Here is a 10,563-nt window from a genome sequence, read left to right on the forward strand (position 1 = left end):
CTTTCTGTTCACCACCTAATGGATTATTACTGTGGCATGCTCCGGGATACCAGTTCCCCTGCTTTGCTCCGTAGTCAGGTTTTTTTTGCAGCTCTTCTGTATTCCTGCTGCTCCTGTGTGCTCACTGATGCTGCATGGTCTTCTGGCAGTCCTGGTGGGTTTAGTGGGGTTTGCAGAAATGCAATTCAAGCTGGGCATCGGAGGAAAAGGGGGTTGATGGAGCAAGTAAACATTGCCAGCCAGTGTTGGTAGTTACTGACCATTATGCTGAAGAGCAAGTTTAGGGTTTGCTAAACTAGCATGAAGCAGTGAAAGCAGATCATGATGAAGGATTTGCGAGAGAATCCTGCCCTTAGAGGTAGAAGCTGTTTTCCTGGAGTAGATGTTGCTACCAAGTCATAGTTCAGCCAACCCCTTCAGAGCTGCCTGCCTTTTTTCCTGATGTGGAAATAAGTACAGGTAGCTCTTTGGGCATTGGGAACTCTGGATTACTCCTTGTTTCTTGAACAGCCTTCTTGCCTTGGAGAATTTGTAACAAAAGCTTTTAATAGTTTCCAGAATAGACATGTCCGTATCTATCTATGTACTGCTACACAGATTTTTGATTTACGTATGCCTTGACAATAATCTTACGTGCTCCCCCATGCAATCAGGTAGGTAGGGGTTGCACAACCCCAGTTTCCTCTGTCCTTCCTTGCCACAGAAAATGGCATTTTTTCCATCATTTATATGTGAATTGGCAGATCATGATGTTTCCCTAACCTTAGTAGTGGCAGAAGATCCATGTTTTCATCATGTGTACGAGAACCTGACAGTCTGGGGATGTTTCTTGCTGTCCAAATCACAAAGCACTGTTAAGTTAACAGTGATGTGACTGTCTGGGACTCCATCTAGCCTTCGTGCCTCTCGTTTCCCAAGACACTGGTGAGAAAAGAGGCTACAACTGGGTAGGCTTAGGGTGAGTGCAGCACATCTTCAAATGGTTGAAGAATTTGAGGAAGCATACTACAGATGGGCTTTGTTGGCTAGTTTTGTATTAGTGTGATAGGTTGTGAGCCTAAAAAGAAACATTACAACCACCATGGAAATGGCAGGTTGGCTGTGGGTTTGTGAGCATTGTGGCTCTGGCAGTGCGTATCAAGCTGCCATATAGCTAAGGATGGGTTTAGCATCGGCTTTTGAGTATTTGGGTAGCAGATGTAACTGTTGGCTGACTTGCACCTTTGATCGTGGTGAGTTAATGTGGTAGGGGCAAAGATGTTGATTCTTCATAAAAGAAAACCAAATGTTTCTTCCCAAAGCTTACGGAATTGAGAGTGTTCTTTTAAAAACTTAAAACAGCATACAGGAGAGTGAGCACTCCTAAGCACTCTGCTCAAGTAAAAGCTTGCATAGATTCACTGCACAGTAAAATCACTGCAAAGTTAATTACAGGCAGTTCAATCCTGTTGGATACTATTCATGTCAATCCTAGGGAGACAGAAAAAATGATTGCTCAAGGTGTTTGTCTGCCTTGCATAGGGCAGTGTAACCTTTCCCACCAAGGGATCTTAGTGTGGTGGTCACGCATTAGTTCACATACTTAACACTAACCCCGTGAAATGTTTTCATCATTGCAAGGTACACATGGTTGGCTTCAGTGTTCCTTCTCTTCCCCACATGCAAAGGAAATCTATGACTTCTTGCCAGGCATTTGATTAAACTGTCATTTTACTCAGTTTTATCCTTGTATTAAATTTGATCAGAACAGTGCCTGCCACAGGACCAGTAGCTTAGGTGGTGGCGTTAGAGGACTCCCTGTAGGTACAGGTATGGGACCAGTTAAATAGTATTGCTCAGGAATTGTTTCAGCTTAACAAGCAAAGATCCATTATTTCAGTAGTGAGTTTCAGTCAAGTGTGGAGCTGTCAGTGGGTTCAGCAAACCATGGATTTTTCCACTGTTGCTTTGTGATGTTCATCAGAAGTCAATTCTATTTTGTGATTAGTTTTATAGTCTTTTTCTGCTCCAATTACTAAGTTTGGCTGCAACATTTTACAATAGAATTGGTTGCAAACTGGTAGATCTAAGGTAGAGAATGACAATCACAGAAGTGTGTTGGATAGGACATGATTTTATTCATATTTGCATAAATGATGCGTATGCAGCATCAGGACAGGACTGATGGGTAGTTCATGGTCTGCGTTGCTGAAGCTTCTTGGGCAATCCTGAATGCTGAGACAGAAGGATGGTCTTTCAGATGCAGAGATTGTCACCTCATGTAGGTCAAGTGCAAGTCCCGCCCCAAATATCTTAAAGCTGAAGATTAGCCATGGCCCATCCAGTCACAGTAGGCAACAGTCCGGGGGGATTACTTCCCTGTAATGCCAAACTGCTGATGCTTCAGCAAATAATGCTCTCCAGCTTCAGAAGTAACAGTAAGATTTGAGACCCAGCTTCAGGTGTGACCTCAGGAAGTACATGTTCTGAGAGAGGAAAAGCCCTGTGCTGATGCCTTCAGTATTAACAGTAAGACAGGGTTTACAGTTAACTCTTAAGAACCTGGTTCAGTCTCTTAAGTGACTTAAATGCTTCTGAAACCTTTATTGGCATGGCACAGAAAAGTCCTGTAGAGTCTAGCTGTTTTACACCTGCAGTGAAATCCAGAAGCCAAACAACTTACCCCATTTAAATATGGGACTGAACATAGGCTCTGAGGTCATGTCAGTCACTCCTGAAAATTCAATGAATTGTCTTTATTTTACATAGTTTTGTATCTGTTGATAGCTGAGTAACACATGAGGCTTTTAAAATCTTGGGTTGTTAAAAGATCTGTAGATGTTTCATGCGTTTTCTGCTTGCTGGCTTTCATTTAAAACCATTTTGAATTGCAAGAAACAGTTTTCTATGGTTGTCTTGGAAGCTGGGGGGGATGTGTGTTGAGGCAAGGTATTTATCTTTTCCTGTCCTCTCTCAGGTGCCTTATTAAATTGTATATTGAAATTGAGTGTTGTGAAATCAAGTGGAAAAATAGTTTCACCCCTACCAAAAATCCATGCTGTGTTGCATAAGGTTTAAGCCTGGAGTAAGTCCTCTTCTGCAGAGGGTAACTGAATTCTGAGGCTGGCATTGAGTAGCAGAGATGATTCAGCTGTCTGAAGTAAGTGACTAATGGGGAAAGATTTCAGCTTGGAATATACTGTGTCATAAAATAAACATATTTTCAGGTTTATCAGATTTTGAGCAAAAAGCCCAAAGCTGTTGGCATATCTACTTTTAATTTACAGCACAGGATGACAAATGTAATTCCTGACAAACTCACATGCGTTTCAGTTATTTTGGTAGATAAAAGTAGCATCAAGTGTGAACTCAAGATAGAAGAAAAAGAGCAGGCAATAAATGGGAGAAAGATTAAGGAAAGGTTAAAGAATTGAGACATTAAAGATGTCCTGCATATTTTTTTCCGAAGCTTCAAGAAAGACTGAAATGGAGCATCTCTACTTTCTGTTGAAAAAAAGTAACAAAACCCAAACCCTAAAGTCTTTGTAGAAAAAAACCAAAACAATTAGTACCTCCTTGGTCTGTAATACCCAAATTGTAATTATCTGAAATAATTACAGTAATAAGTGAAATACTGATGATAGTATTTCTGTAAGCATAGTACTTAACAGGGAGTGAGTTTACACCACTGAACTTCAGCTAGTTGTGGGGAACAGAGGCAGTATTACCCGTTAAAAGGATGTGCCAATCTTAGGACTGTTAGAGAGTGCGTGATGGGACAGATGGACCTTTTTTGGTCTGAGCCATTACGACTTTGCTCTTACAAGGTGTTTCAGGAGGGACAGGGCATTCAAAACTTGCAGAGGCTTGAAGAGGGGGAAACCCAAGAGGGTAGAGCTATGAGGAGTGCTTGGCAGGGAGGAAGGGAAAGTGAGTGCTGTCAGCTAATGAAATCACGGAGGTTAGGTAAGGAGGGAGCTGACCGCTGTCTCACACCTGCTTGTGTGTGATGCTTCTCTGTAAGGCTGGGCACTAATTACACTGTCAATAGAAGTGTAATCAAATAATATGGATAGTGTTATTAGACTAATCAGTAATTAGTATCTGCAGCTTCTTGCAGCTCTGTCAGGCAGAGCACATGGACACCATGTCAATGGCATCAAGCATCCCATTAAATGGAATACTTCCCTGGTGGGAAATACTTGGGTCAAACAGTCCTGCTCCCTGATTACTTCTTCCATCTGGGAGTTTAATGTTTTGCTCAATATTCAGTTCTCTTATTATGACACTTCCATCCTGTGCAGCTGCTGCCCTAAAAGTGGCGTTATCTATGAGAGAGGTGTCAGAAGATAGGGGAAGGATACCCAACAGCTTGTGCTATGGCTGCAGAGCTAGCAGTCAGCAAGAACACTGAACCACCCTCCCAGTAGGTGCTGGTGTTTGTCCTCACACTGCTGTGGATGGTTGGTGCTAAGCATCACCTTAAGGACTGCTGCCTCGGTCAAAGGGAGACCTTTGCCGCTGTGCAGTTGCAGTGCAGCATCACCTCTGACGTGGTACTGGCAGCACCAAAGCCGTCAGCATTGACCCTGCTGCTGGGAACCAACATTGGCAACTCCTTGCCACCTTAGCTGCTGAACTGGGTGATATCACTAATGACGTTCTTCTGTCCCATTACATCAGAGGCAGCAGGACTCTGGGAGAAGGAAGTGAAAGACAGAACTCAGCTCTGGTGGAGGTGTCTCAGCACTCCCAAGTTTCAGTTGATGGTGCTCCCTCCTCCCCTTCAGGATGTGGTGATGCTGTGCTCTGTCAGAGTCAAGATGTCTTTCCCTGCCCACGCACAGTTGTGGTGGTTAATCACTAATGGGAAAAACGATCCACCCAGCTCCCTAGGTTGGTTCAGCCTTGTGCAGAGAGGGTGACCTTTATATGCATCTCTGGTCTTGATGGAGACAGAGGGGCTGCTTAGATGTGTAGCTTTGGAATTACACTTCATGTAAGACCCTTTGGGATAAGAACTCTGTGCTATAATTGCATTTCTACGGCACAGTCAGGTTTCTTTTGAGCACAACTTGAATTATGAATTTCCTAGGTTTATCACTTGCTCTGAGAGAAAACAGTATTGTCCTTGTGGCATTTTTAATCCTTAGAGTACCTAGCTGTAGCCTTAACCTCAGAATTCAGGTTACTGGGTTCTGATTGTGAGCCGTTCTCATGAACACAGTACTCACACCCTGTTCCTTTCCAAGGTGTCTCCAAAGGAAACCTTGGCACATAAATATTTTCCAGAAGCTGTTTGGTTTTTTTCCCTCTGAAGTTGGTGAAGAACCCCTGTAGCAAATAAAGCTCAAAGCAATGCCATCCCCAAGTCTACAACCAGCCTGTGAAAATATAGCCTAGGCTCTAAGGAGGTTAAACCTACAACAGCAGTGCAAAATCCTTTAGGCTGACTTTGAAATGTATTTTCACATGGTAACTACCTCCCAGCTTTGAACAAACACACAAACAAAACATTTCCATGAGACTATGTTAAGCTCCCCTGAAAATCAGCGCAGGGATGCACACTGAGTAAGACTTTGTGATGCTGTTTGGGGTCAGAGCGTATCTGCAAGTTGCTGCTCATTGTAGCCTACCTGTCCCTTCAAAAAGCAGGGTATTGAGAGTAGTGCTGGTTGGTAGCAGGAGGAAGGATGTCCGAATACCAAAAGGCCTGATGCAACTGCTTGTCCTCCTTCCTGTTTGCTTTCCTGGGAAGTTGGGTTTTACCCCTTGACTGTTACTGTTCCCAGCACAAGGTGGCGCTCACATTCCAAGAGAGGGATTTCTCGTTCCTCCAGCCCTGCTCGCTGCTAGAAACCAGTATGTGTTAGTTACAAGCTGTTCGGCCATTTATTGCTTTTTACTGTGTGATATGAATCTGAATGGTACTTGGGGGGAGAAAACCAACAGTCAGAAGGGATCTGGAGGGAGGGAGTGATCCAAGTTGCAAAGCAATGCTCAACAAGGGGAATCAAGGAATAGCTTGATGCTGAAAGCAGCTGTGCTCTTGCTAGTTCTAATCCTTTGGCATTCCTCCAGGAGGAGGCTCCCGTCAGCACTTTCCAGCCTTATCCCTGCCTGTCTCTTGAGTTTCTGCTGTTTCCATTAGTCAGAGTAACTCCTGCCAAGGGCGGGCAGGCAGGCAGGCAGTGTGTGCTGCTGCGCCGCGCATCCTGGTTGCCTGATCATCAGACAAGGGGAAGTGCAAGTACGAGATGAATGGAGCTGCTGGAGGAAAGAGTGGAAAGGGGCAAGCAGTGTAACATCCTCCTCTCATCTGCTGAGCCTATAGGAATCCTCTCTTGGTCGAGATCCAGCGTTAACACTTGCCTCAGGAATGCTGTATGTGTTCTTGGGGGGCAGGGGTTGTTGGCTGGCCTTACAGCTTCCAAAACCGAGTGAGAACAAGTCGGCTGCTGCCTGTTCTGTTGCTATGCAGTCCTTTTAAACCAGTGTTTGCTCAGGAGTTGCACCTCTGTGCTATGTGCTATCAGCAGTAGGAAGATCCTGGCTATCTAGTCAACATCTTCCCTTTTGGAATACTGCACTCATGTTTGGCTTAGCTGAGGTTCTCCCCCACGCTGCAAGGTATTTATTGTCTAAACTGACCTAGTAGGTTAATTCCTATGAAGTTTTAATGAATATTATAGCAAAGGATGATGTATCTGAACAGTAGTTGGCACTCCTTCGACCCAGACTATGTGGCTCTTCTTTGTTTGGCAGCCCCAGCTTGCTGCTCTCACAGAAACCACAGGGTTACGTCTCAGGATTATGAGCTTTGCCCATGCCTTTTTTGGATCAAGAATTACCAAGAACAATGCACCAATAATCTACCACGTATTGCAATGATCTGCCAAACAGATCAGTTACAGTGGCAGGGATTCAGGCACTGGGGCACAGAAATGGGAACTGGCTTCCGTAAGGGAGCAAGGCAGAGAAGTGGCAGACTCTGAAATAGCACTGATCTCCTAAACACTGCTTAAAGTGCAGAGAACAGACTTGATGTGTCACCTTATGTGCAGCTTCAATCACTCTGTGATGCTGACTGGCTAGCCCAGCGAGATGGCAATGGCCCGAGATGCAGGAAGTCTCAGTTGGCTGCTAAAAGCTGTTTGTGTGCCCTTGAACTGGGCCCCAGAACCAGAGTTTTACTTCTTTAGGGGGAAAAAAAAGAGCTGAACAGTGCTCAGACGCTGTTCTGCTCTGAAAGTCTTGCTTAGTTTAAGTGTTTCAGACAGTCAAACTGGCTCACAGAAAGGAAGGTGAGGACATAGGAGGTGCTACCAAATCTAAAGCCTGTGTTAGATGCTTTTAATCAGTGAATAGTGACAGATACCAGTGGAGTAAGGCCCTGAGAGCTCAGCTTTTCCAGAGCTTACTGACAGAAATGCCTCTGCCACGAGCAGCAGGCCAAGGGAGGCAGAAAGGAGCCTGAGCCTTACCCCAGCCGCCCAGTTTGCATACATGATCTCTGGTAGAGGTGGGTTGTGGCAAAGCACAGGGCTGTGCGCTGCTGTGTATGAGGCACTGGCTGCCATCCCACACCACAACCCCAGCAGCAGAGGGCAGCCTCTGGGGGAAAGAAGCTTGCTTGAGTGCTTGGGACCTGGGCGGCTTGATTGTTTGACTCAGGGAGGGCTGCAGTGTAATACTTGTTTTTATAGTCTTGACGTTCTCTACACTGTTATTTCTGTTCCTGTGTGTCCTCCACACTCACTTTACGAGACTTGCCTTACCTATCGCCAAAGGATTTGCAGCCTGACTCTTGATCTGTATCCTGTCTGTAAAACAGGGAAGGTACTACCTCTCCCCTCATAAAGCCTCTAAGTCTAACAAAGCAGTAAGCTTCTCAGGACAAGGACTTTTCCTAGTTATGCAAACTTCTGTGTAATAGGTTAAAACTTAAACAGGGGAAGCTTAGATTGGATATAAGGAGGAAATTCTTTCCTGTTAGGGTGGTGAGGCACTGGAATAGGTTGTCCAGGGAGGTTGTGAATGCTCCATCCCTGGCAGTGTTCAAGGCCAGGCTGAACGAGGCCTTGGGTGATATGGTTTAGAACGAGGTGTCCCTGCCCATGGCAGGGGGGTTGGAGCTTGATGATCTTGAGGTCCTTTCCAACCCTAACTATTCTGTGATTCTATGTACTGTAAGTCTTGAATTAGGTAGCCATAACTCCCATAGTTAGAACAGTAAAATAATTAGATCTCTTTCTTCTTTTAGTTTGTAGAAGACACAGGGCAACAGTAACTACCCTCCATTCCTTTCTATCTTTTGGAAAAGCATCCCCTCCTGACCTATCATATCCGTAGAAGTGAGGCTTGCACCCCTTTTATGTTCCCAAGCAGTTGCAGTCAGTAAGAACCTGTTCAGGCTAATTAGATTTTGCAAATCCATTATGGTTCTTTTATTGGTGCCCATAGACAAAAGGCCAGTGTTCCTCTCGTGAGTCCTGACCGTTATGGTGGAACTCCCCAGTGCTTAGCAGGCATGAGCACTGCTGCCTTTGACTCCAAAATGGTGTAAGAAGGAGGAATCTTGGCTCTGGAGAGCAGCTGTAAAGCCAAGAGGAATGGGTGTGTGTGTTGTGACCTTTGCTGATTGCCCAACGCAGTATCATGTGATGACTCTCAAGGACTATTAAGAACCAAGCAAAGCTTTCTTTTGTCCTTGCATCGCAAGGATGGGAGCTTCCACAAAGCTGGCATTGCACGTGCAGCTAGACAAGGTGGATGACTATGGCCAGACTCCAGGGATTTGGGAAGTGTTAGGTTCTCTCCACAGCCCTGCCGCTGCTTCCTGCTTACAGGCAAACCTGCCCCCTTTCTCCCTCTGTAAAACGGAAGTAATTCTTCTCCCAGTTTTAATTGTGCTTATTTAAACACTCACTTTTCTACAGCAGAGATCATCAACTGGGCGAGGATTTAGAAGGGGGAGGCTAAAAGGGCATTATTCATACACCGGTATCAGCCACTATGCTGTACGCTTATGAGCTGTTAAGCTCAGCAGAGCCTTTCATCTCTCCAGGGCCGTTTCATGTGGATATTTACTGGCTGCTGTAACGTGCCATCTCTCACCAGCTGTTTCTAATCTTATTGCAAGATCTGAGCTACTTTCATTGCAAAGATTTTCACCGGACTTTGGAATCCTAAGTTAAAAAGGGGTAGGTAGGTGGTGAATGGTTCTCACCACGAGAGCATGTTTCAAGATTGTCCTTCCTTTTCCTCACTCACACACTGTGAAATTCATTTCTATGGCTAAAACTGTCAGCCCTTACCAGCACTCATGACTGGAACTGATGCTGTCTGTCCAGTTCCCAGAAAAGCAGCATTCCCACCCAAGCATTCGCTCTGAGAGGTGCTTGTAAGCATGGTTTCCTGGATCCTGGCCTGCTGCGCCACTGGGTAACTCCCTTAGTTTGAGAGTGGAGGCTGGTCTGGCGGTGCTTGGCAGCAGTACCATAGCAGGGAGAAGACAGTGGTGCTGTTGTCTGTGCAGTCTGGAGGTTCCAGCTTGCCTGACCACCCTGAGCTCCTCTAGCAATACACTGGGCAGGGCAGCGTGGGGGTCTAGCACCAACCTGAACCTGCAGCCATGGGGGCTGTGAGCTCTGTGGGTGCTTTGTTTGCTGGCAGAAATGGGTTAGCTTGTCGTTGGTTTGGGTTCATTTTTAGTTTTGCACGTTCTCCCCAGGAGAGGGAGCAGTCCACGCGGATGATGCCTAGGGGAATGAATCAGCTCGTTCCAGCTCCAGACACACTGCGTTTGCTGCATTGCTCTGAACGCCCTCTTCCTTCACCCTCCTCATCTTCAACTCCTCTTCCTCCACCTTCGGACTCCTCTCATATAGCACTGCAGCACTTTTCATTTGTGCTAACCCTTTGAGGTGTTCAGCAAAGACCCTTGCACCTCTTCCCTTTATAAACTGCCTTTCCTACCACGGTACGCCCCGAGGCTGCTCACAGCGCCCAGAGCCCCCATCTTCATCACTGGTCCCTGAGTTCAAGTCATTTCCTTCCGTGCTGTGTCCTGCTCTCCGACCTGAGCTGCAAAGCCCTAGCTCAGCCCCTGCAGTCACTGTGGTGACAGTGGTCAGGCAAACAGGGCATTGGTTAACTCAGGGATCTGGAGCCGCTTTGGTGAAAATCTCCTTCTGATTGATTCTAGCAGTGGTCACTTGCAGAGCCGTGCTCCTGCTGTCTGGAGGGTGACTGTTTCCCTAGCACTCCATTATATTTCCAGTGACACATGCATACAAAACCAGAGGAAAATGAGGGGTTGCGGAGTTCAAAACCACTGCTGCCAAAGTTCCTGTCTTCATGGTGTCTTTTGTTACAGCAGGAAAAGTTCCAAAAAGCAGTAGCTTGGTTACCGCTTAAAGAAGGGCTTGTGGTTTCTTCCTGATGACTTCTTCCTGTATTCCTGCCTTCTTTTTCCGTCTTTCTGTCTGTCTTTGTCTTTCTGTCTTTTTAATAACCAAGAGGGGACGGAACAGAGGTAACCTTGTGATAATCAAGCCTCTGCTGCATTGTGTTTCAGTACAT

The sequence above is a fragment of the Neopsephotus bourkii genome, unplaced genomic scaffold (genome assembly GCF_033783945.1).
Source record: "Neopsephotus bourkii isolate Nb327-2 ecotype Australia unplaced genomic scaffold, CSIRO-AGI_Nbou_v1 NB_1792, whole genome shotgun sequence".
In the NCBI taxonomy this organism is placed as follows: domain Eukaryota; kingdom Metazoa; phylum Chordata; class Aves; order Psittaciformes; family Psittacidae; genus Neopsephotus; species Neopsephotus bourkii.